The sequence below is a fragment of the Lynx rufus genome, unplaced genomic scaffold (genome assembly GCF_022079265.1).
Source record: "Lynx rufus isolate CCGP_SWC_20201006 ecotype Redwood Valley unplaced genomic scaffold, mLynRuf1.p SCAF_17, whole genome shotgun sequence".
In the NCBI taxonomy this organism is placed as follows: Eukaryota; Metazoa; Chordata; class Mammalia; order Carnivora; family Felidae; genus Lynx; species Lynx rufus.
In genome coordinates this window covers 15607454-15631925 of record NW_025814831.1, presented here as the reverse complement: position 1 = coordinate 15631925, position 24472 = coordinate 15607454, and the positions used below count along the sequence as shown (strand labels likewise).

The following is a 24472-nucleotide window of genomic DNA, read 5'->3' as shown; positions in this document are numbered from 1 at the left end:
GACACAGAATCCGAAGCAGGCTCCGGGCTCTAAGCTGTCAACACAGGGCCCGACACAGGACTCGAACCCATGAACTGTGAGATCATGACTTGAGCCGAAGTCGGATGCTTAACTGACCGAGCCACCCAGGCGCCCCATGGAAATGCATCTTTAAAAACCGTGAGGTTTGGGTAGCACCCGGGTGGCTCATTCAGTGGAGCATCTGACCTCAGCTCAGGTCATGATCTCACGGGTCACGAGTTCGAGCCCGGCACCGGGCTCGCTGCTGGCTGCCTGCCAGTGCGGGGTCCACACCAGATCCTCTGTCCCCCTCTCCGGACCCCTCCCCCCCCACCTTGCACTCTCCCAAAAATGAACAGACGTTTAAAAAAACAAAATCAAATAAATAAAAAATAAATTAAAAAAAAAAAACCCATGAGGTTTCAGTTGAATGGGCTTCGTATTTCACAGGGCAGAACCTGTCTGCGTGGGTATCCCAGTTACCGTCCTGACCCTTCTCCCTCTTGGGCACTGAAATCACTTGCGGGTAAATGACATGGCAAATTCACACAGTTCAACGTCACAACTTGTAACTTCAGAATGGTTGCTAATTTATTCCTAATTTTATGAATTTACGTGGCAGAGAACTTCGATCTGTGTCTGCCGGGACCAAGTGGGTTTTCTGTCACTTCCTAGTGGCACCTGCCTGTGAGAAATGCGACCTTGCCTTCCTCGGCCTTTATCCTCACCAAATCCTTAACGTTGCAGAAAGAGCTGTGATGGCCTCCCTCCCTCCCCCATCCCCTCGTTTTGTATCCTGTTTTCAATTTCTTGGCTTACAGTGTTGCACTCCGTAGCCTATAAAACATTTTGTAGATGTGCTACCGCCCACAGTCTGGTAAGAGGAGAGGCAAGAAAATAAGGAAGATCAGTATATACAAAGACACTTTACTACGTTTATAGATGAGCGTTTTCACGGTTTTAAGACACCCAGCGAGAAACTTTAGAATCAAGCCAGTCTTAGTAAAATATCCTTAGAGTGGGAAGTAGGTTATTCTAAATCAAGGATCGGTTTACATTAATGTTAGAAAGCACTTAGTCAAAAACGTTCCTACATCCAACGCAGGAGGCAGTATAAATTACCTTCACTAAAATAGTCCACGGCACATGATAACTGGTTAATGCGCTGTCGATCACAACACAAAAGGGAGAAGTTGGTCTGGTAACAGATTTTTAAGTTCAGTGGACATGTGCACACATAGTAAGACATCTGAGGGGCTATGTAACGAACACTTTACCAATCAGCCAGGGTCTCTGGTACTAACAGGATGGCAATCAATACTGTTAACAAGGAGCAACCCCAGTGACACATTCTGTTGACCAAAATTTCATTACCAGAGACGTCACAGCACAGCAGGTATAGGGACGCGTTACGTGATTGGTGAGGGGCGGAGAGGGAGGCAGAAAAGCGCTACAGCACATAAAAACACGGTTAAACATCAAAATAATGTCAAACATGCTGGAAAACACGCACTTACGAACCCTGATGTAAGGGTTTTGTTGTGTTTGGGGTGGGCTATACTCAGAGAAGGAAGCAAGATTAATGCACCGAACCTATAGCTTTTCCGGCAGCCCTCTAAGCTCTGGCCGTTGTGGCCTCTGGATGGCCAGGCTGACACACAGGACACCAGATCTGGCGGGGTCTCGGGGCTGCAGGATCATGGCAAGCTGATTTCTCTTTCGTCTGATTCCTGTCCTATTTTGTGGAGGCCTTTAAGGCTCAAAGATCCATGAAAAATAACGTGCATTAAAACGCTCAAGATTATCTTTTAGCAACTCCAGCCAGCTCCTTGGAATTTTACCATCTTATTTTTACAAGAAAGCAGGAAACAGCAAGCTGGCTGTTGCCGATCCTGAATCACCTGACTTCTAAAGATATTTAAAAACTGAGGACTTCATTATAGAGGAGCTGGTGCTTTGAGAGCATTCAGTAATTGAGTATTACCGCAGGAGCCTGAATATCCAGCTTACTTCCACCCAAATCTCCTCTTTATCCTGACCTTGATTTGGCGGAAAACTGACTAGACGCCAGGAATGGAGTAAATGTGGGGAACCGAGGTCGCGTAAATCCAGTGGTTTAAGATAAGGAAAATTCTCTGTATGATAGAAATCTACTCAGCAATTTCTACAGCATCCTTTTAACGTACCTAAGTCACTGATCACTATTCTGGTAGTTTTGCACCACTGCCCACGTAATCAGTACTCCAGGCGCGGAGAGAGATTTGGGACTGGCCCACCCACCTGCTCTTACCTGGCTCCCACTGTCAGTGATGAATTCACCTATGGTCTCTTTCTAGCTCAAGTAAAGCTGGTTCCTGTCATGTTAATTGCGAAGCGTTGGAGCTCGCTAGCCAGAGAATCTACACGCTTCTTTTGGATGGTCCCTCAGAGAGAGAGAGAGAGAGAGGCAAACCCTAAGAGACTTTTAACTATAGGAATACCCTGAGGGTTGAAGGAGGGAGGTGGGTTGGAGATGGGCTAGATGGGTGATGTGTCTTAAGGAGGGCACTTGTCGTGACGAGCACTGGGGTTTACACGTAAGTGATGAATCGCTAAATTCTACCCCTGAAACTAGTATTACGTATAACTATATGTTAACTGGAATTTAAATGAAAACTTGAAACAAACGTACAAACAAAAACAATCTCAAGGCAAAATTCCAGGCTAGAAAAAGCAATCGGGCTCACCGCATGTGAAAGACAGACACGTGGGCTCATAATTAGCAGACACCACAACGTGGGGTCCACCAATGTCTCATTTCAATAACGCTCCAGCAAAATTCCATGACCTTCAGCGCTACACGACAAACCCACTTGCGACAAAGGAAACTGACCAACAGGTGAAGAGGGCCTCGTCTGCCAGAAAGGCAGCGTGTGACCTGGCATTTGAGCACATTGATCCGGATGGTCATTAAGATCAGAGCTGAGCCAGCAAAAATCCCAAGGGAGGGATGATACCATCTCGAACAGCAGACCCAGCGGCTGCTGAGTCTTAGCCCTCAGGAAGTGCTGTACAATCGAAGCTGCATTACTTTGAACTCCCCAGGGGACACCGTGGGTTAACAGGTTGTACAGCCCTAAGGTGGCTCTTGGCACAATGATGCGATCTGGCATGGGTTTTCCCTCCTCTCGTGAGCCTCCATCGCCGTGAGACCCAGACAACTGTAACTAACCAAGACCCACACACTGGTCTGGACTTCCTGTGAGGGTAATGAAAAGCAAATGAAGAAAAGTACTTTTTTCTAAGAACTCAGCTACCAAATGTGAACTGTTGGTCCGTAAAAGAGAGAACAGGATACCATCACCACCACAATAGGATACTACACCTTGAGGTGAACCTCAAGGACATCATACTAATGAAACAAGCCAGACACACAGGGACAAATACTGTACTAGACTACAGTGGTCAAATTCATAGAGACAGAAAGCTGAACGCAGGCTTCCAGGGGCCGAGGGGAGAAGAAGGGGGAGGGGGGGGCTGGGTGGCTCAGTCGGTTGGGCAACCCGCTTCAACTCGGGCCATGATCTCATGGTCTGTGGGTTCGAGCCCCGCGTCGGGCTCTGTGCTGACAGCTCCGAGCCTGGAGCCTGCTTCAGATTCTGTGTCTCCTCTCTCTGCCCATCCCCCACTTGTGCTCCGTCTCTCTCTGTCTCTAAACGAATGAATGAATGAATGAATGAATGTATCTTGGGCGCCTGGGTGGCTCAGTAGGTTGAGCGTCCAACTTCAGCTTAGGTCACAATCTCATGGTTTGTGAGTTCAAGCCCCGCGTCGGGCTCTGTGCTGACAGCTCAGAGCCTGGAGCCTGCTTCAGATTCTGTCTCCCTCTCTCTTCTCCTCCCCGCCTTGTGTTCTATCAAAAATACACGAAATCCAAAAATTTTTTTCAAAAAAAGAATCATTTAATGGGCATAGAATTGCAGTGCTCTAAGCTGAATGAAAAGAATTCTAGAGATTGGTTACACAACGTCAGTGTACTTAACGCTACTGTGCACTGAAAAAAACAGTTAAGATGGTAATATTTAATGTTATATATATATTAATACAGTTAAACTTTTTAAACCTAAAATGACGGAGAGCCAACGAGTGAAGGAAGAAGTGCAAGATAGACACCAGAAGAAAGAACTCAAAGTCTAAAGGGTTTCAGGCGGCGAAGGACCAACCTATGTGCTGTGTCTGTGGAGGAACAGGTAGCAGCTCTGCTAGAAAGGTCCACAGCACACTAAAAAGCAGAAAACCCAAACTAAGGACACGGAAACGGATATAGTGAGACCAGCCTGTCCGGATCTAGTATTTACAGAGGCCAGAACCTGCCCAATACTTGGAGGCAACTGAACAGCCTCCAGTCATATTCTTAGCACCGGAATCAAAATGTGAAGGCCATCCCTTTGGACGTGTGACGTCTACCACCAGACTGTGTTTACCCAGAAATCAAACACTGGAAGCACTTGCAATAATGGGGAAATCCCCCCCCACCCCCTCCAACCCCATACTTGAAAGTCTAGTGTTTTAACTCTAACTGTAGGCTCATTACCAGGAAATAACAGAAAAACAAATGTGACCTATAACACATACGACCACAAACTCCTTGGGTGAAAGACGCCAGTCACTGAAGTTCGGGATGAAGAAATCAGAGCAGGCTGGACAGAAACACACGTAAGAAGGGATCAAGTTTCATAAAGTATCGCTCACAATTTGAGAAGCACCACTAAAGAGCATAGACGAACGTTCAGAATTCTTGGGGACACTCTTGATACTTTTATAACCTTCCAGATAAAACAGGGCATGAGGGCGTTCAAAGGGATCTCAGTGGCTGCCTGGTTCCGTCCACGGTGTGGTGGGGACAGCACAAGATCTGGACTCAGGAGTCTGCGCAAAACAGAGCCTGAACGCCTTTCAACTTGGCCAAGTCTCAACTCCATGCCCGCAACCTGGAGGCAATGACAGCACGTAGTGTCGGGGAATGAAACGCAACAACGGATGCTCAGTACGCCGCAAGAATCCCGGCGGTGATCCTGACGACCCACGATTCGGTTCGGAGAACTGAAGTGACGTGCTCGGTGCCACCACTTCCCCTCCGTCTCGCGCACTTTCCCAGTTTGGCTCTTCATTTCTGGAACAGATGAGGCAGCCACACCTTCATCTTCCTCTTTCCTTTCTGGATGCTTAGCTCATTGCAAATGTTCCTCAGCCCCAAGTAGCCACCAACAGTTTCTAAAACTCAACAGGTTGTGAGAAGCAGCTTCGGAGATGCCACCCACTCTAAATAAAGCAAGCTGAAATAAAAAGAGAGAACTCCGCACCGAAACCTGCGCAGACCCAAACTGGCAAGTGCGGCCGCCACAGTGACCTTCCCGGGTCAGGTGGACACAGACCAGCACTGGCCAATTTTCGGGAAGGCATTTCTGAAACACTTAGACAAAAACGATCCGTGACCACAAAAGCTACAACGGAGAGCATGGCAAGATCACCCTGAGGGCAAAATACGGACCACGGGAAGAAACGCAGTCACTTTGTTACCTTAGCCAAGTGTGAAAACTAGAGACGCATCCTGCCTCCAACTGGATCATGTCGCAAAGAGTTCTTGGGTGCCCATCACAGCCAAGGCCCTGGATGTGCTGGGGGTTGAAACAACCATGAGAACCGGACAGAGGGGCCTGGAGTAAGAGCGATGGTCAATGTTTCAAAACGGTCCACCCAGCACACTGTGAAGTTGAAGGCTTCCCTCCTTGGACACGTCTGAGAACCTCCCCAGGGAGGGAGAACCGTTGTGGACCTCCCCAGGGTTTCTTCACTTTGCTCTGACATCTGGGGCGGGAGAGCTCTTTGTCATGGGGGCTTGTCCTGTGCATTTTGGGATCGGCAGCCTTCCCAGTCCCGACCCAGTAGATACCAGTAGCAACCCTTCCCCTGTTGTAACAACTATAGTTATCTCCGGATACTGCCACCACTGGGATATCAAACTGCCTCCAGGTGAGGACCACTGGCTTGGTGGTCAGCAACCCAGCTGGGCTGGCCCCAATCTTCTCCCACTTGCCAAATCCCAGACCTCCCTCTCCACACCTCCATCAGGCAATGTCACCTCCTCTTTTCTAAAACCAAAGCCATTTTGCATAAGCTCACTCAGGCTCCGTTATTTCTACCTGTGTCTGTACCTTCTTCCTTGCAAAGTGGCATCCTACTGGCCTCTTTTCCTCTGGAACCTATCCTCCTTCTACTACCCCTTGGACCCTTTGCCTCCACTCGCCTCTCCCTTCTGAGGGCTAGTAACTTCTTATCGCACCCATCATCAAACTTCAATTAGTATCCAGACTCTCTCCTCAGCTCTCATAGCTCTGCCATGCGCTAACAAAGCCCCCAAGCTGGCATGCGTGCCCAGCCTTGACCCCAGCACATCGCTGTCTCCAAGGACTGGCCACACTCCTCTCACGTCGAGCAAAGGGCCCCTGATGGCATGACAGCCTCCCTCCCCTCCTCCATGCGCTCACAAGAGAAGCTTGCCTTTATTTTCCTGATTACATAAACTCTATGACTTTTGACATTACCTATTTAATTACTTAGACATTATCCCTTTAAGATCCTTTCCAATTTTAACCTCAAACACCCTTCTGGCCTGGTTCTCCTCATCCCACTCTCCTTACTCTATGTCCCGTGAGCTCTGTCCAGCCTGGACCCCATAATTATGGGCATTCCAAGAACGTTAGCCCTCTCTCTTTTCTCCTCCTATTTCTTTCCTAGAAGAGTTCATGGACCCATGGAAAATCTAGCTTTTCCAATTCTACGTCTCCAGCTGACCTTCTCTCCAGACCGTGGAACGTTATCTCTGGCTGTGCCCTGACATGACCCTTGGCTGTCACCCCACCGATCGCGTAAACGAAGGGTTGGGCTTTCCGCCTCTGCCTCCTTGGTCGTCCCCATGGGCACTTCCACACTGCCCTGGGTTTCTCATGTTTCTGTGAGTCCTCTAGGGCCGCCATAACAAAATACCACAGATGAGTGGTTAAACAACAGAAATTTCTTGTCTCACAATTCTGGAGGCTCGGAGTCCATGGTCAATGTTGGTTCCTTCTAAGGGCTATAAGCGAGAATCTGTTCCATGCCTCTCCCTGAGTTTCCGCGGGTTGACGGCAATCTTCGGCATTCCTTGGCTTACATATGCACCGCCCTGTCTCTCCTTTCGTGTTTACATGGCATTCTCCGAGTGTGTGCTCATCCGTGTCCAAATTTCCCCCTTTTCATATTCGCTTAGGGGTCCATCTACTTCAGTATGACCTCATCTTCACTAGTTACTTCTGCAATGGCCTTATTTCCAAATAAGGTCATATTCTAATGTATTACTGTTAGGACATCAACATAGGACGGGAGGGGGTGGTAGACGACTCAACCCACAACAGTGTCCATGGCTATGGCTGGCTCTCTTTCCCCATGGTACACTCACTGCCTGCAACACTGAGACACCTGCTGGGTGTCTGAGCTGACACCTATCCAATGTTTACAGTGTAACTCAGCATTCCTCACAAAAACGAAAAAAAATTTTTCATCCTTTGGTGATCACCCGTAACATGCTCAAGTTCAAAATTCTGGAGTGTCCAACACCTTCCTCTCCCATACTGTCACCCACTGCTGCCAACCCTTTCCTTCCAAGGTCTCTTGTGTTTCTGCTCTACTGGGTCAAACCACATGCAGGTGTTCTCACTAGCGCCCCAACAATACCCCCCCAATCCCAGGCCGCCCTGTCTAACACCTTAGCAGCCTTCTCCAAGCACAGCGTCTTCGTGTGCTCTGCCCTTGCTTTGCCGACTGCTCCTCAGGAGGCCCTCGGGAGGTGTCCAACGGTGGGGGTGGGGGAATGGGTGCCTAGTGAGGTCCTGCTCCAATGTCAACAAAGCATGTGATTTTTCACGTGTCTTATATACTGACTTTCCACATAATTTCTCACTTGAAGAGTTTGGTGATTACAAAAGTGTGTGAAAACCAGTCGCTTGCAGGGCAGAATCAAGGCCAATAGGTTCTCTGCCCGTCAGAAGCCTTGATCTTCCCCAGCGTGTTCCCCCTGTTCCCCAGTATGCCACCTGAGCAGGTTTCCAGAAGACACATGGACCCCATATACTTCCAAGGCCCATTCAAGCCAATTCTGTTTCCCCCTGCCTGAAATGTCCTCTTCCTTTGTTCTCCTCTCTTGTTCAGGTCCAAATCTGTCCTTTATGGCTCAACTCAAATCACAGATCCCAGGGAGAATGTTCCTGGTCACTGCCACCCTGGGACCCCTCCCCTACTCTGAACTGGTCTAGTAATTACTGCCCGTACAGCCAACTGGGAATTGATCATATTCTGCCGTATTTTCTGATCTGACGTCTTTTTACACCTTTAATTCACTTTCCATAGGTCTGTGTCTTGACTTCCAAAGAGCAGAAACCCCATGTGGGCAGAGACTGAAGGTGACTTCCCTCCTCGAATGTGGCCAAGTTTGGTGTATACAGAACATGGGTGTCATTATTCTACTTGGTGAATTTTATAAAACAACAGAAATGCTACTGTAGGTCATAAAAGAGAATTACTTCAAACACTAAGGATTTTTAAAAAATCTCTTATGGACACAATTAAGTCTCTTACAAAAGAACTAGCCTGTATAGTAACATTTCTTCCTCCACTATCATCAGCTCAGATAAAAACTTAAAAATCTTTAAAAATGGAAACAAAATTAAAAATCTCATCACTGACGGTAAGTAATAGGTTAGGTAATTTAGATTACTCTTTTCTGTGATTTCTTGATTACTTAGGAATATATAAATAACTAGATAAGTACATGTATATTTCTGATAATATGGAATGCATGTTTGAGTATACTGAAGAAATACTGCTTGAAACCCCAGCTACAATTTCAGATGCATACAGCTCATGATACATTTCATGAACAGATGCAAAGGTGTTTATCATTATCTCCGCTCTACACAGTTTCTAATTTTACATATGAAAACCAAGGCATCATTCAGCATAAAGTACATTATTTGCATGATATATTTGCATTTGTAAAACACCCACATTTACTTTTACTGCTTAATGGGCCTGGTTAAAATGGGCCACTCTATATAAATGGAGCACACTGGTTCCCAACTCAATGGTGCTGATAAGAAAACAACTCCTTTTAGATGCAAATGAACCTACTAATCACAATTAACATGGTGGAGTTGAGGAAGGCTGAGCAGCTGTTCCAAGAGCTACAAGTCTAGGGCCAGTTTGGTTCTAGCTCAATCTTTGGAGCAGCTTGGGACTTCCCAGGAGACATCTGCCAGGGCGGCCAATGGGGATACACTTTGCTTTCTAAAAGTGGAGGGACGGGAGATAGCCAATAGCTCCCCAGTCTGGGCCACCTGTGCAGGTGTGGCCCACCCAACCTATCGTACATTAACTCAAACTTGCCCATCGGGCCAGATTTTAACTAATCTGGTTCAAAGGACATAAACTGAGCAGAAGGGAGGAAGACTACGTTTGCAAAACTCACAGAGGAAAGGCAAGACGCGCACACACACACACGGGAAGAGGTAAATAACTGAAATATTCCCTTAAAACGGTGCAGTCACTATGGAAAACAGTATGGAGGTTCCTCAAAAAATTACCATAGGATCCAGTAGTTCCTCTTCTGGACGTACACAAAATAAGAACTGAAAGCAAGAACTCAAAAGAGATCATTGCGCACCCTTGTTTATAGCGGCACTATTCACAATAGGCAAAAAATGGAAGCCACCCAAATGTCTACAAATGGAGGAAGGGACAAAGATCATGGTATATACACACGGTGGGACCCAGCCTTAGAAGAAGGACCTTTTGACACATGCGTGACACAGGTGAACCGTGAGGACATTGACCTAAGCGAAATACACCAGCCGCAATATGACAAAGACTGTAGGATCCCACTCAGATGAGGTACCTAGAGTAGTCAAAATCCCAAAGGACAGAAAGGAGAATGGTGGTTGCCAGGGTGAGACTGGGGAGCTGCTGTTTAAATGGGTACAGAGTTTCAGCTTGGGAAGATGAAAAAGTTCTGGAGGTCAGTGGTGGTGATGGTTGTACAACAAATGAATGTACTGAACTGCACTGAACCAAGTGGTTAAGGGGCAGGGCACCTGGGTGGCTCAGTCAGTTAAGCATCTGACTCTTGGTTTCTTCTCAGGTCATGATTCCAGGGTTGTGGAATCAAGCCCTACATTAGGCTCTGCTCTGAGCGTGGAGCCTGCTTGGGATTCTCTCTTTCCCTCTTGCTCTGCCCACTCCCCCAAATGGTTAAGATGATAAACTTGTATTATATGCGTTTTGCTACAATGTTAAGATAAATAATAGATAGATAGATAGATAGATAGATAGATAATAAAATAAGCAGACACTGCCTAGTGACTGGTAGATACTATGGGGCAGGTGGTGCTGCTCTGCTCTACTGTCCCAAGGTTCTCAAAATGGGGTTGGGGTTGCCCACCCTTTCTCATGTGTCCGTTCATTGAATAAACATGCTTTTACACCTGCTATGGGGACATGGTAGTCTAGAAACCATCCCGTCCTCCAAGAGACAGGGACATGGATGGGAAAATAGACAAAGGATTCAGGGTTGTACAGAGGATGACACACAGCCCTGGACACATAGCTGTGAGACCACTGACCTTGGCTCCCTCGATTACTATGCCATGAATGAAACTAGACAATAGAGCCTCTTGTTGGACACGAACCATCAATAATCTTCTCTCTTCCATGAGGACTAACTGGATCTGACCCTCATCTGTCTCTTCCCGGAGGTCTGACAGCACTGTCCGGGACACATGGACTTCAGTACCAACCGTCTCGCTGTTTCTCCAGCTGCCTTCCCCGGGGACACTGCAGACCCTCCAAAGGTCTCATCCCCCGAGCTGGACACTCAACATACAGCCTGGTCCTCAGTGCTCCATAAACACTGATGACCATCACAGCCCCAGGAATAGTCGCTTAATATACTGTTGGGTGCGTTCTGGGGGGTGGAGGGTGGGGTTGAAATCTGGAGGATTTCCCCAAGGACTTTCCCAGTCTTGGTACTGCTGCCCCATGAATATAGACACCAGGCCCCCTCAAGGAGCAGCTTGTCTGCTGATGGCAGTTCTCTAAGATGGAATGGCAAAGGGGGCTCAGGGACAGCTCCCAGCCTTGCCCTCTGGACGTGCAGGGCTGGAGGGGCTCCGTGACTGACGACATCCAGCTCTTCTCTCCTCTCTCCCCTGCAGTGGTCCTGTGGAGGTCTCGACCGGGTACCAGGAACCCGGTTGAACATGTGGAACCAACTGGAGACTTGAGGCAGAATCAGTGTAGCTGGAGACAAGTGACAGTAGGGAAACCTTTACGTAAGAATTGACTCCTTTAAGAGGAAATGCCTCTTAAGTGAAAACACCGTTTCGCTGTGAACTCAGCGGCAAGCGTCCTACACATCCCTGGGTCATCTCCCGTAACCCAGAGGCAGGAAGGGCGGCTCATGTCCGTATCTTCTGTCCCAGGACGGCAGCATCGTTTTGAGGCCATGACATACAACCACACATCGCCCAATGCAGATAAGGCTAATAACGTTACCTCCCATTATTCTGTCAAACGGATACAACTTTCAGAGAAACACCTCCCTAATAGAGACTAAAGTCATTATGATCTACTCATCATCATTCAGGCTTGTAGAGATCACGAGATGTGGATCCAAGGTTGAATCCAAGTTTCTGATACAGTCTGATTCCTGGTACTTTCTGCAATGCTCAACACCGGTCACAGATGGGAAACTGACCTATTTTGGGGAAAACTGTGATTTACCTTGATTATTTCATTTCCTCCCCACAAGAGCCAGTCCCATCCCACGCCCTACCGCAAAGACTACAAACACAAATGCTGATTTAGGAGAGCTCGTGACACCGAGCTGAATACCTCTGCCTGAATGTTACACCAAGGGTATCAACATCCAGGCACTCAAACAGACGCTGAAGGTGCACGTAACAGCACAGAAGTTCATTTCTTAGGAAATGTTTTCCCTACAGTATATGACTGTGAAGTGACACAACGCCAATCTCCATTTCCAAATAGTAACCTCTTTTGTCCGCCAAGGCAACAATGTTATGATTGACATCAGCACCTGAAATATGTCTTTGTCCTGATATTTGCAACTGAGCGTAAAGATCTGACCGCCCCCTCAAAGATGTTGCCTACACTCCTTCCTCACGTGGGCTTCCTGGTCACCTTCCCTACCACCTGTACCAAAGTCACTGCTTGCTTGTGACTCTCTCCTGTTCTCACACGTGGTGTCCTCGCGTGTACCCTGAGCCCTGCTCAGGCAAACCACGTAAGTGGTTGGACATCCAACTCCACCAGTCCTCCTTCCACATCATTGGGCCAGGGCCTATGCAACTGACTCGTATAACTGACCTGAAACCGAAAGCACGTTTGATTCTTCTAGAAAACTTACAGAAACACTCATTCCATGTCTTAGAGGAAAATGAAGCAAATAATGTTCCAAAGCTTCCTTTGCAGTACATTAAATTCAGAGAAAACCTGAGTTTCAAAAAAGCAATGTTACATCTTGGCCCTAAGTTATAGATACGGGAGATTGTATAGATATGGGAGGCTGCACTCGGCAAAATCTGGTAGTACGTGGGGACTTTTCAGAGCATTCCTTCCCTGCACAAACATTACGAGTAGCTTTGTGCGAGGTTTCTTTTGTTTGTTTTGCTTTGTTTTGTTCTGCACTTCCCTCTTCTTTGGATTTCCATGGCATAGAAAAGTTACCATGCAATTGAAGCTTTAAACATATTCAGGAAAACCTTAGCTTCCTGAAACCTCGGGGCGAACTCGACTCCCACGCACACACGGTGCTTCCTGGTGCCTGGGCATTACACTCACCTTCGAGTGTCCACTGACCGCACTTCAGGCCTGGGGCGCACCCCCTCCTCGTTGGGCCTAGCTGGCCCGAGAGCTCCAGAAGGACACGGGCCATCCACCCAACTTGCCGGGAGAGCTCAGCACTCAATCAGGCCTGGAAAGGTCTTCCCAGTGTGCTATTTCTGTACCTTTTACCTGCCCCTCTTCAAAGGCAAGGCCCAACAGAGTGACATGGCATCCAGGGTGGGCCTGAGGTCCCAGCCCTCCCCTCTCCCGGGTGACAGTTTCTGCTCAGGGCACGCTTAACCATGTGAACTGCGACCGCTTCGCTTCGTGTATCTGCAAATGCACAAGCTTTCACTGGCGGTGGCGCCCCTTGAACATCTGTCCGATCCAGTCAGTCCTGTTTTCAAAACCACTCCCTGGCTCCCTGTGGCCGGGTGTTACTTCCAAGTTCCTTAGCTCTAAGTGACTGGCTCAACTTGCTCTGACTTCATCCCCTGCCATCCCTTGTCTTTTCTTTCTCTTTTTTTTCTTTTGCCTGTCGTTGCTCCAGACACACCAGAATGCTTCTCGCTCTGCCTCTGCTCACTCAGTGGTCCCCTGCTTGAGACACCCCTCCATTATCATCTTTGCAAACTCTTCGGTGTTTCTGAAAATTCTGCTCCTCGTTTCCTTTTCACCTTTCCCTATGCCCAGAACTGATCCAGCCACTCCCATGCTGTTCCCTTTATGTGTATCACACTGTCATCTATTGGTTTATGTGGCTATAGACTGTGAAGTCTCCGGAGGAGACCGATTGTTCTATTAGTCTGAGGTTCTTGGTGGCTGGCACAGAGGAGGCATTCAGTAAGTGTCTGCTGAAAAGGCCAGCCTTATAAAGTACACAGAACTGGGATCATGGTCCTCATTTTGCAGCTAGGGAAAACTTCATTCTGAAAGGTGAAGTCGCCAGGGTCCTGCCACTAAAAAGTGACTCATGCTCTTTTCACTAGAGTAGGATGTTTATATAACCCACCTCTCATTTCCTGTTGTCTCCTGAGTTTTGTGATCTACAGGAAATAAAAGCTTACTGAATGTTTCCCAGCATCTATACATCGCCTTTCGGAACGGACACCTAGGACAGTCCTATAATTCACCACTATCGGTGCATCTAGTTTAACTTGGAGCCCAGGCAGCCAAGCGCTAAATTAACATTACTCTTCTCTGCAGAGGTGATGGGGCTCTGAACAGGCACAAGATGCCTGCATAACTTTGAAGAAGAGATTTACACACCCCTTTGTCTCCTATATAAATGGACTCAAGAGCTGCAGCAGTGCATAAACGGTCCTTTCCACTGTTTATAGTTGAAAGCAGCCGGTTTCAGCTTCTTGCTGGTGATCACTCCACTAAAAATAGCTTTGATGTTGTCACATGCAAACTTGAGCAGAACCTGAAAGCCGTTCCCCTTTTAGTTCCGAGCCAGTTCCACTTTAAAAGAGAGGCAGCTGTTAACATACTCCAACGTGTTTACATGATGCCGAAGGAGTTCAGCTCATAGTAAAACAAAACAAAACAAAACAAAACAAAACCAAAAAAACACACAAAAAACCCACCCATTGAAAAGGGACAGAAATGGGTTTGCAGCCTCTGGTAATACTTCTTTCTGCTGAGCTGGAGCCTGGAAGGAACAATGAGGTTGGCAGGGAAAATCCAAGTCCTGGTTTAAGGGAAACACTGTAAGCACAACCAAGGTGGAGAGAGGACACAGATACTTGCTGCAGTGAGGGATTTCTGACTCTGCCTGGGGCAGGGGCTGGGGCAGGAGAGGCGGTGAAGAATATGGCAGCAGAGAGAAGAGAACTTATAAATGTGGGTACTTTTTTTTTTTTTTTAAATCTTGTTGCACACCTCTAAGCTGTTCTTAGAATTCCAGAAAATAAAGAAGGAACTACATCCAACATCTTGGCCGTTCCTTTGATGCTTTATATTGGTCACTGGGCAACTGGACCTTTCTGGATACCAGACCCAAACTGAGGCGACGGCAGAGTAGGCTTGGAGACCAGAGGGAACGTGAACTTTTATCCCAGCTCCTCCCCTTGTGGCCCATCGGACCTGCTGTGACTCCCCCACCTGCCGCACCGGGTACGAGCATAAAGTGAGAAAATGTATGCCAAAGAGCCTGATGGCGGCGTGTGGCCCCTACGAGACAATCAGCAGCGTCCTTTAGAAACACGTAACCAGAAAAGGGTGTGCAGACAAGGGTCTGGGGTCTAGTCTGGGATATAGCACAACTCCATTTTTTTTAAAAGAAGCACCAATGATACCGTGGGTTTTTTCTTCCTTCTTAATTCTGCATGTCCAAAGGATGATTCATGCCAGGTCTGCTTATAAAGCGAGAATTATGAGGTTTTTGTCCTAGAAAACTTGCATCAAGTGTGGCTGAGCAGAGGTGGAGGGGGGACAAGGGTCCTGGCCGCCACTGGACTTAACCACGTGCGCCGGGTGTTCACTGCGGGCAACGGAGACCGCGGTCAGTGACAGGGAACTGGGGGCACCAGCTTCTGAACCAGAGACCTCACATGGGATGTTTATGCTACAAGTCTGCTGATAGTTCACAACCCGTAATTTAACAAAAACCCTCAGATTCTTTTCAGGAGACCTTAAGAAAATAATACCTCTATTACATCACTGCCCCCTTCTCTGAGTTTTCATGCCACGAGAAGCCTCGGTGTGGCTCAAGCACAAGAATGAACGGGTTCTCTGAACACATTGTAAATTTCAGCAGCACATCGAGGTTATATTAGCACGGGAATTTACTGCCTAAGTTATATATATTTGAACAACAGAACAGACTTTATATACTGCTGTATCTTTAACGCTCATTTTTTTGTTAACAAGACAAAAGAATTTACTGTTACTGCCAACAGCTTGCTGGCAGCTAATACCGCGATTAGCCGTTGCCTGGCAACAGTCAAGCATGCTTCCTCCCAAATCAGGAAGAGCCACTGCTAAATCGAGACTAATTACAAAACGGGACAAATATTTAAAAGCTTTATATTTATTAAGGATTTGGGGAGGGTATCCTAATAAGAATGATGCCTATTAAACAGATTTAACCAAATACAATGTGTATCTGTCTTTGTCTTACTGTCCACTCTCCGCAGATCATTTTCGGAAAACTGGATGTTTTTGCAACTTTTCTAATTTCCCTAAATATTGTACTAACGCAAAACCATATGCTTACATTTTGTAGAAGTATGTCTTTTGCCTACTTCTCTAAGAATAAGGATGAAAAGAAACACCACAGACACCTAAGTCTTTTAAAATAGATATACTTGCAAAGAAATTAGGAGAATACCACCACCATTTTCACTACTCTTAGCTATCTGCTTGAAAAACCCAACGGCCTGAATCTCAAAGTTTCTACCTTTGTCTGCATTCTCAATTCCTTCTATTCCAAGAGTCACTCAGAATTCCCTGGGTGGGGAATGAGTCTAGAGTTTTTTCAGAGTCCACAAAGCTGGCCTCCCCACCCCCACCCCCCCAATCAGGGCCATGTTTCTGGTGGTAAAGTCTTGAGCAATCAAAGTTCTCAAGTCTAGAGACGGTGCTTCATTACCTAGAGGGGAAGCTGGAGGAGGAGAAGAGCTACACACACAGAAAGAGTCTGGGCCCCTATCACATGCACATATCTTTTGGGGAGTAAAGGAATATTTTCCTCAAAAGACAAGACACAGCTACAAAGGTAGAGTAGAAACCAAACAGAATCTGATCAAATTGTACCGCCCTACAGCTAAAAATGGCGTTTACATTAAGTGGTTGAAATTCAAAACAATAAAAGTAAATAAAAAGGGGGCGCCTGAGTGGCTCAGTCAGCTAAATGTCCAACTCTTGATAACAGTTCAGGCAGTCATCTCACAGTCGTGGGACTGAGCCCCATGTGGGGCTCTATGCTGAGCATGAAGCCTGCCTGGGATTCTCTCTCTCTGCTCCTACCCCGTGTGTGCGCACACACATGCTGTCTCTCTTTCTCAAATAAATAAACTCAACTCAACTAAAATAAAGAATATATTATGACATGCGAAAATTACATGAAATCCAAATTCTAGTGTCCATAAATAAAACTTTACTGAGACACAACCCACCCCTTCATTTATATATATGTTGATTTTGTGCTAAATATTTAGTATTTGGTCCTTTCCAACAAAAGTTTGCAGACCTCTAAAGAGGAATAAAGAACAGTGGTGTTTCAGTTCTTGAAAAAGAAAAAATTGATTTTGGATTAACTTTAAACATGATCAAAACAATGCAAATGAGCCATTTCCCACTGAAAGTCCTGGGGTCTGGGCTGCTTAGTGAATCCACTACATCAAAATTTCCAGAAAACAGTCTCTACAGAATGCTAATTAAATCAGTATTAAATTTAATAATCATTATTTGGAATCTTCAAAATGTTTTTCTTAGATTGTTTCTCCTCTATCTTGGTATTAGTAGGACAGTCAGAGCAACTCATCAGATGGTCCATGTAAATCTACACCATTTTCCAAACTCAAGTAATTTTGTTATTAAGAACAAACACGGGTACTGTTTTTAGGTCTGAGAGGAATACGGAATCAATTACGTTTTGTGTGTAAGTACGCCCACCCACCAGATAATGCTGTATGTCCACAAACTTTCCTAGGGAAGCACTGATCCAGATTAAAATCTGGACGTGCTCTTGCTGAAGTCTGAAGCGGCCAAAGGTCTCTGCTTTTGCTCTCCTCCCCCAGGGGCTCTCCACTTACCAAGCCTCAGTATTTCCTTCAAGCTCACTGGCAGGTTGTACTCCTGCTTATACTTTAGAGACACATGTTTTGCATCATGTTATAGTCTAGGGTTTGTGCATGACCATGGCCCTCATCAGCTAACCACCCTTCCCAATTCCACTGTCAACGAAAGCTGAGAAAAAGTGTAATTTTTCAAGCCTTCCAGAATCACTGACAATAAACTCTAAAGGAATCCCGTTAATCAAACCTGAGGATGTGCCAGAGAGAAGTAACTTCGGGACACTCTGCACCTGACATCAGAGAAAGAAAGAGCCTGAAGACCTTTAAGTTTTGTCAGTATTAAGATGGTGGCAATTCTAGAAGAAGGGCAGGAGAGTCATTCATATCAAACTTAAAACACTGTATTTACCCGTACGGGGTAGAAATTAGCTCTCCTAAAATGACCTTGAATCTTCTGGAGTTACCTTCAGGATGTTCTACACCATTGCCTGAAGTGGAACTCAGCTGCTAGGGCCATCATAGGCCCGACTTCTCTGAAAAGAATCCTGGTATCTTCAGGCTGAAGTGGGAACACGCTTTTTGGTGACCGAGGATACCTGGTGAGCTCAATACCTGGTCGAGCGCACACTAGGAAAATGCACCCCCGGCCAAGCACACGAGGCACACGGCCACGTGTTATAGCACACGAGCCCACAGCAATGGCCGCAGCTGACAGGGCCAGGGAAGAACCCTGAACCAGGGCTGACCACAATGAACACCTGCTTTGGGTCACCTTTCACCTCCTTGGCCTGGCTGGAAAGCAGGAGCTGAGCCACTCGGTGTCCTCAGGGCTGGACTTACACAAATAACCTCAGGAAGGAGGTACAGAAGCAGAAGCCCCCAGGAGACCAGGAGGCAGCTGGGGCCAGAGGGGACTTCATGGGCTAGATAAAGTGTAAAGGGGCCGGAGGGAGAGCAGAGCAGCCTGGCTTGGAGAGAGGCAGGTGGGGGCACAGGCAGGGGGTATTGAAGAGTGGGTGACTGAAGTCCAAGAGAGCTCAGGGTAGCATGGGGTATTCCCTGTTCAGGTGGTAGTTCCCTTGAGGCCTATGCATTGTGGGCCCTTCGTGTGTATGGGATTCCCCTGATGGCTACAAAAATCCTGTTTTCTTCTTGTGGTAGTTTAAATGCTATTTATATTTATGATTTATGAGCCTGTTGATTACACTGATGTTTACATGCTGAACCAGCCTTGAATACCTGGGATAAATTCTACTTGGTCATAGTACATGAGTATTTTTTACACATTGTTAGATTCAATTTGCTAATATTTTGTTGGGGACTTTTGCAACTATGTTCATGAGTGATACTGGTCTGTAGTTTCTTGTAATGTCTTTGTCTGGTTTTGGTATTAGAGCAATGCCGGCCCCCAAATAAATTGGGAAATATTCCCCCTGCTTCTGAAAGAGATTGCAGAGAACTGGTATGATTTCTTCCTTAAATGTCTGGTAGAATTCACCAGTGAGTCCATCTGGGCCTGGTGCTTGCTGTTTTGGAAGGTTATTAATTACTGACTCAATTTCTTTCTGATATAGGCCTGTTCAGATTGTCTATTTCTTCGTGTGTGAGTTTTGGCAAATTGTGTCTTTCAAGGAATTGATGCATTTTATCTACGTCATCAAATTTGTGGGCATAGAACTGTTCACAGTATTCCTTTAGTATCCTTTAGTGTCCCTGGGATCTGCAGTGATGTCCTCTCTTCCATTTCTAATATTAGTAATTTGTGTCTTCTCCCGTTTTATCTTAATTAGCCTGGCTAAAGTCTTATTGATTCCATTGAACTTTTCAAGGAACTAGCTTTTGGTTTCATTGATTTTCTCTGCTGATATCCTGTTTTCAATTTCACTGATTTCTGCTCGAATTATCATTACTTCTTTTCTTTTGCTTACTTTGAATTTAATTTGTCCTTCTTTTTCAAGCTTCCTAGGATGGGAACTTACAGACTTTAGATCTTTCTCCTTTTCTCATGTATGCATTCGGTACTATGAATTTCCCTCGAAGCATTCCTTTTGCTGAATCCTACAAATTTTGATAAGGTGTACTTTCAATTTTCACTCCGTTCAAAATATTTTTAAAATTTCTCCCAAGGTTTCTTCTTTGATCCATGTGTTATTTGTAAGTGTGTTGTTTAATCTCCATCTATGTTGGCATTTTCCAATTATCTTTCTGTTAACTGATTTCTAACTTATCTTCTTGGAGAATTGGCCTTTTTATCATTATGTAACTTCCCTCTTTATTCCTGATAACTTTCCTTGCTCTGGAGTCTGCTCTGTCTGAAATTAACACAGCTACTAACGCTTTCTTTTGGTTAGTTTCTGCACGGTACATTTTCCTCCATCCATCCACTTTTAATCTATATGAGTCTTTATATTTAAAGCGGGTTTCTTGCAGACAACATGCAGCTGGGTCTTGTTTCTTGATCCACTCTGTCAAACTCTGCCTTTTAATTGGTTCCTTTAGACTACCGCCATTCGAAGTGATTACTGATAAAGTTGGATTAGGATCTACTATATTTGTTATTGTTTTCTATTCATTGCCTTTGTTCTTTGTTCCTATTTTTGTCTTCCATTCTTTTTCTGCATTTTGAGGCTTTAGCTGAGCATTTCATAGGACTCCATTTTCTCTCTTCTCTTAGCACATAAATTATACTTCTTTTTTTTACTTTTTTAAAACGGTTGTCCTTGCTTTTTATACTCAATACCCCAAACTAAAATACAAGGTCTGAGGTCCTCTCTCCAGCCATCATTCCTTATAGGCCCTTGAACCTCCCTGGGCCTTCTCCTTAAGCTGAAGGCGGGACTTGTAATTTACTACAGCCGCTTTGGACTATCATTCTGGGACCCTATTTCTATACTTTCAGATAGCATCTAGGGCTACCATTTCATTTCATAAACTGGAAAATAGAGATCAGGAGAGGTTCTGTGACTCACCCACAGCCACACACCGATCAGGGGCACAGAGAGACCTGGAAGCCAGCCACCGCTGTTTCCACTACACGGATCGCTTCTGGTATTAGACTTTAAAGTTTATTTTTAAAGGGAGGAATGGATTTCAAGAGGAGTCTATGTTTTAAGCAAAGAAAAAGAAATGAAAGTAAAACCTTCATTATCTGGGCATAGCTAACCATTTAAGTCACAGCAAAACCCAAACGAGAGACTGGGGAGGAGATGCACTTCGCCAAGGGGGACGTCTCTGACTTTCCATCACCTGAATGTGCGTTTCACCCCTTTGCAGCCATTTGATGTCTGGTCTCTGAAGAAGAACAGTGAGTCCTTCTGTGGTGCTGGGGAGTCATTTTCTGGTTTAATAATGAAATGGCAGGCTTCAGCCTTGCCTCACTCATCAAAAAGATGAGAACCCTGAGGTGCCTGGGTGGTTCAGTTGGTTTTAAGCACCCAACTCTTGATCTCCGCTCAGGTCATGATCTCACGGTTCCTGGGTTCGAGCCCCGCATCAGGCTCTGTGCTGTCAGTGCAAGACTGCTTAGGATTCTCTCTCTCCCTCTCTCTCTCTGCCCTTCCCCCACTTGCGCATGAACGTGTGCACGCACACACACTCACTCTCTCAAAATAAATAAAAAAAAAAGAAAAGAAAAGATGAGAACCCCACTAAGCTCTGCCAAGAATCACTGATGGCCTTGGCATCCCCAGATGGTCCAGAGTCACAGAATCACTTGAACGGGGGCATTCCCTAGTCCTTAAGTCACCAGACCCAAGGCAAGCCCCAGTCTCTAAAAATGGTTCCCCTCTGAGCCTGATATCATGAACTTTACACCATTTAGGTCCATTCTACCAATGGGAATGTATAGGACATATGTTAATGTTCCTGGCCAGCCAATATCCATTCTCTCTTCTACTAATGGCTCCCGAAATTCACTTGGGTACTAGGCATAAGTCAAAAAGCATACACTGTCCACTGTTATAGCTACTGGTGTTTAGGCCAGTGGCAGTCAGGCCCAAATTTGGGGGTAGGAGATCCAGTCTTTTCCCACTGGACTTGACCTTCAAAGACTCAGCTGGATTGGGCAGCCACCTTACCTCCAGGAGCTTGCCTGAGAATGGAACCAACACCGAAGAATGCCAAGGGATGGACGCGAAGACAGTGATGACTGAGCCATGGAATAAGTTCTGCCTTAAGTCAGACCCACTCTTGGACTTTCCAGTGAGATACAGCTAACAGATACTCACTCATACCTAAGCCATTCTGAGTCGAAATTTCTCTCAATTGCCAATTCAGTACTAGCTGATACACTGGTAATTCAAAGAAAGACTGAGTTCAAGGTTAACTCTCCCACTACCTTTAAGAAAAGGGCCTGCCATACAAATGGTAGTATTACAGACAGGGCTGGAAAGAGACATGGTGTCTTCACTGGAGAAACGTATCTAGTGGCATAACCATTATTAACGGCTAATACAAGAGTTCTATCTATGCTCATTTGGGGCTGGAGGGCCTACAAATGTCCTAGACTTGGCGACCTTCAGCTAGCATGGAGCTGACAACAAAATCCTAAAAGTTTCTCTCTTTTAAAATACGCTGCACAATAATTAAAAGAGTATGATCCTAGCAAGAGACTAGACAGAACTCAGTGAACGCCTAAAAATAGAAAGGAGCACTGGCTTGAAACAAGTGCACTATAAATGCAGCGTTTCAAATCCCTGCGGGGCATCTGGAAGATTCCAACACTCTGTGTAAGGGACCATCAAAGATGAGCAAAAGGCCTTAACCAAAAACTGGGGCTTGAGGAAAAAAAAAAAAAAAATCTAGCTAACTAATAAACATGGGGAAGGGTGTCCATCTCAGCAATAATAAAAGAAAGGGAAATTAAGGCAAAGCTCTCTACTGATTGGATCAGCAAATATTTAAAAGATTGACAAGACCCAGAGATGGCAGGAGAACAGAGTGTTGGAAGGAATATAAATCGATACAACTTGGGAAAGGGGTGGGGAGACAAAATTGGGGAGGTGTGCATATCTAAAATGTCTATCTCGTGGGGCACCTCGGTGGCTTAGTCGGTTAAGCATCCGACTTCAGTTCAGGTCGTGATCTCGCAGCTCGTGAGTTCGAGCCCTGCATCGGGCTCTGTGCTGACAGCTCAGAGCCTGGAGCCTGCTTCGGAGTCTGTGTTTCCCTCTCTCTCTCTCTGCCTTACCCCTGCTCATGATCTTTCTTTCTCTCTCCCTCCCTCCCCCTCCCTCTCTCAAAAATAACCATGAAAAAAATTAAAATAAAATATCTATCTCTTTGGTCCAGCAATTCCACTTCTAGGAGTTAATCGTTAGGTCCTACAGTCTATGGAGAAAGAGCTCAGGCTCTGCTGTAGGACAGCCCTGAGTGTGCCTTCCAAGGCTACCCACCCCTCAGTAGCTGTGGGACACTTGGTTACTTACTTTCTCTCAATTTCAGCTCTTCATCTGTAAACTAGAGATAATATGAGCACCCAGACCACAGGACTATTCAATATGCACCGATGTACTTAGCACCATTGGGGGCATATAGAAATGTTAGCACTGGTGCTGATGCCCCACCCACCCACACCAGGAGGGGGACTGTACCCCACACCCAGCGGCTGAGGGCTGCACTAACCGCTCATATACCCAGTACCTCCTCAGACCCTCTCTTGGCTGAGGGCCCGAGAGGCCCGTGAATCACAAGGTAAGAGGCTGACAGTACCCCTTGACTCAAGGGGGACCATCTTGCCAGGGTGATTATGCTCCAATCAAACCTAGACCTAGGACTAGACTTGACGACTTCTCTGCAGGGTCCCTTCCCAACCCTGCCTCCCTTGTTCCTCTTCTCCAGAGAATACTCCCTTAGTGAATCATTCACATCCAAATCCTCAAGCTCCGTTTCTGCAGGGTCCAGCCTGAGATGCGACCATTACTATTTTTATTACTAGGCAAGGGGGCAAAGATGCACATTGCCCATGGTTACTGGGGCACGGTTCTAACATGAGGAAAGGAAGAACAACCGAAACGCGCGACCACAACCAGATAAGTCCATACAAGGGCACACACGCTTTGCACGATAACAGAAGAGGACTGCACATCATTACTAACTGACAGGAGAAGATGTACATTGTGCAGCGTCCAGTAAAGACACACATTACAAAGCAGCACGTATGGTACGATCCCATTCGTAGTTTGTGAGGGTAAAGGGACACGGGAAAAGATGTTCAATGCCCACGTTCACAGAAGCATGATTCAATTCAAGGGTCCGCTGATGGATGACGGGATAAACAAAATGTATACGCACCTGCAAAGGAATATCATGCAGAAGGAAATTCTGACACCTGCGACAACATGAATGAACTCTGAAGACGTTATGCTAAGTGAAACGAGCCAGACGCAAAAAAGACAAATACTATATACTGCTACTTATTCGAGCTCCCTTCGAATAGTGAAGCTCACAGAGACAGAAAATAGAATGGTGCTGCCACGGGCCGGGGACAGGGTGAAATACAAAGTTGTTGAATGGCTACAGAACGGCAGTTTTGCAAGATGAAAGAGTTCTAGAGACCGGTTCCACAACAATGCGAATATACTGCCACTGAACTCAACACTTTACAATGGTTAAGATAATAAACTATACGGCGTGTGTCTTTCACCACAATTAAAAACAAAAATCTTTTTAGCATTTTTTAAGTAATCTCTACACCAAACATGGGGCTCGAATTTACAACCTCGAGATCAAGAGTCACGTGCTCTACCGACTGAGCCAGCCAGGTGCCCCCCACCCCCAAATTTTTCATTAATGTTAACAACACGGAAATAAATTCA

General features: G+C 46.0%; 1 protein-coding gene across 6 annotated transcripts in view; it reads right to left on the bottom strand.

Moving 5' to 3' along the window:
* Nucleotides 1-24472, bottom strand: part of FOXN3 (forkhead box N3) — a 403845-nt gene that overhangs the window by 117616 nt on the left and 261757 nt on the right. The gene's annotated exons all lie outside the window — the stretch shown is intronic.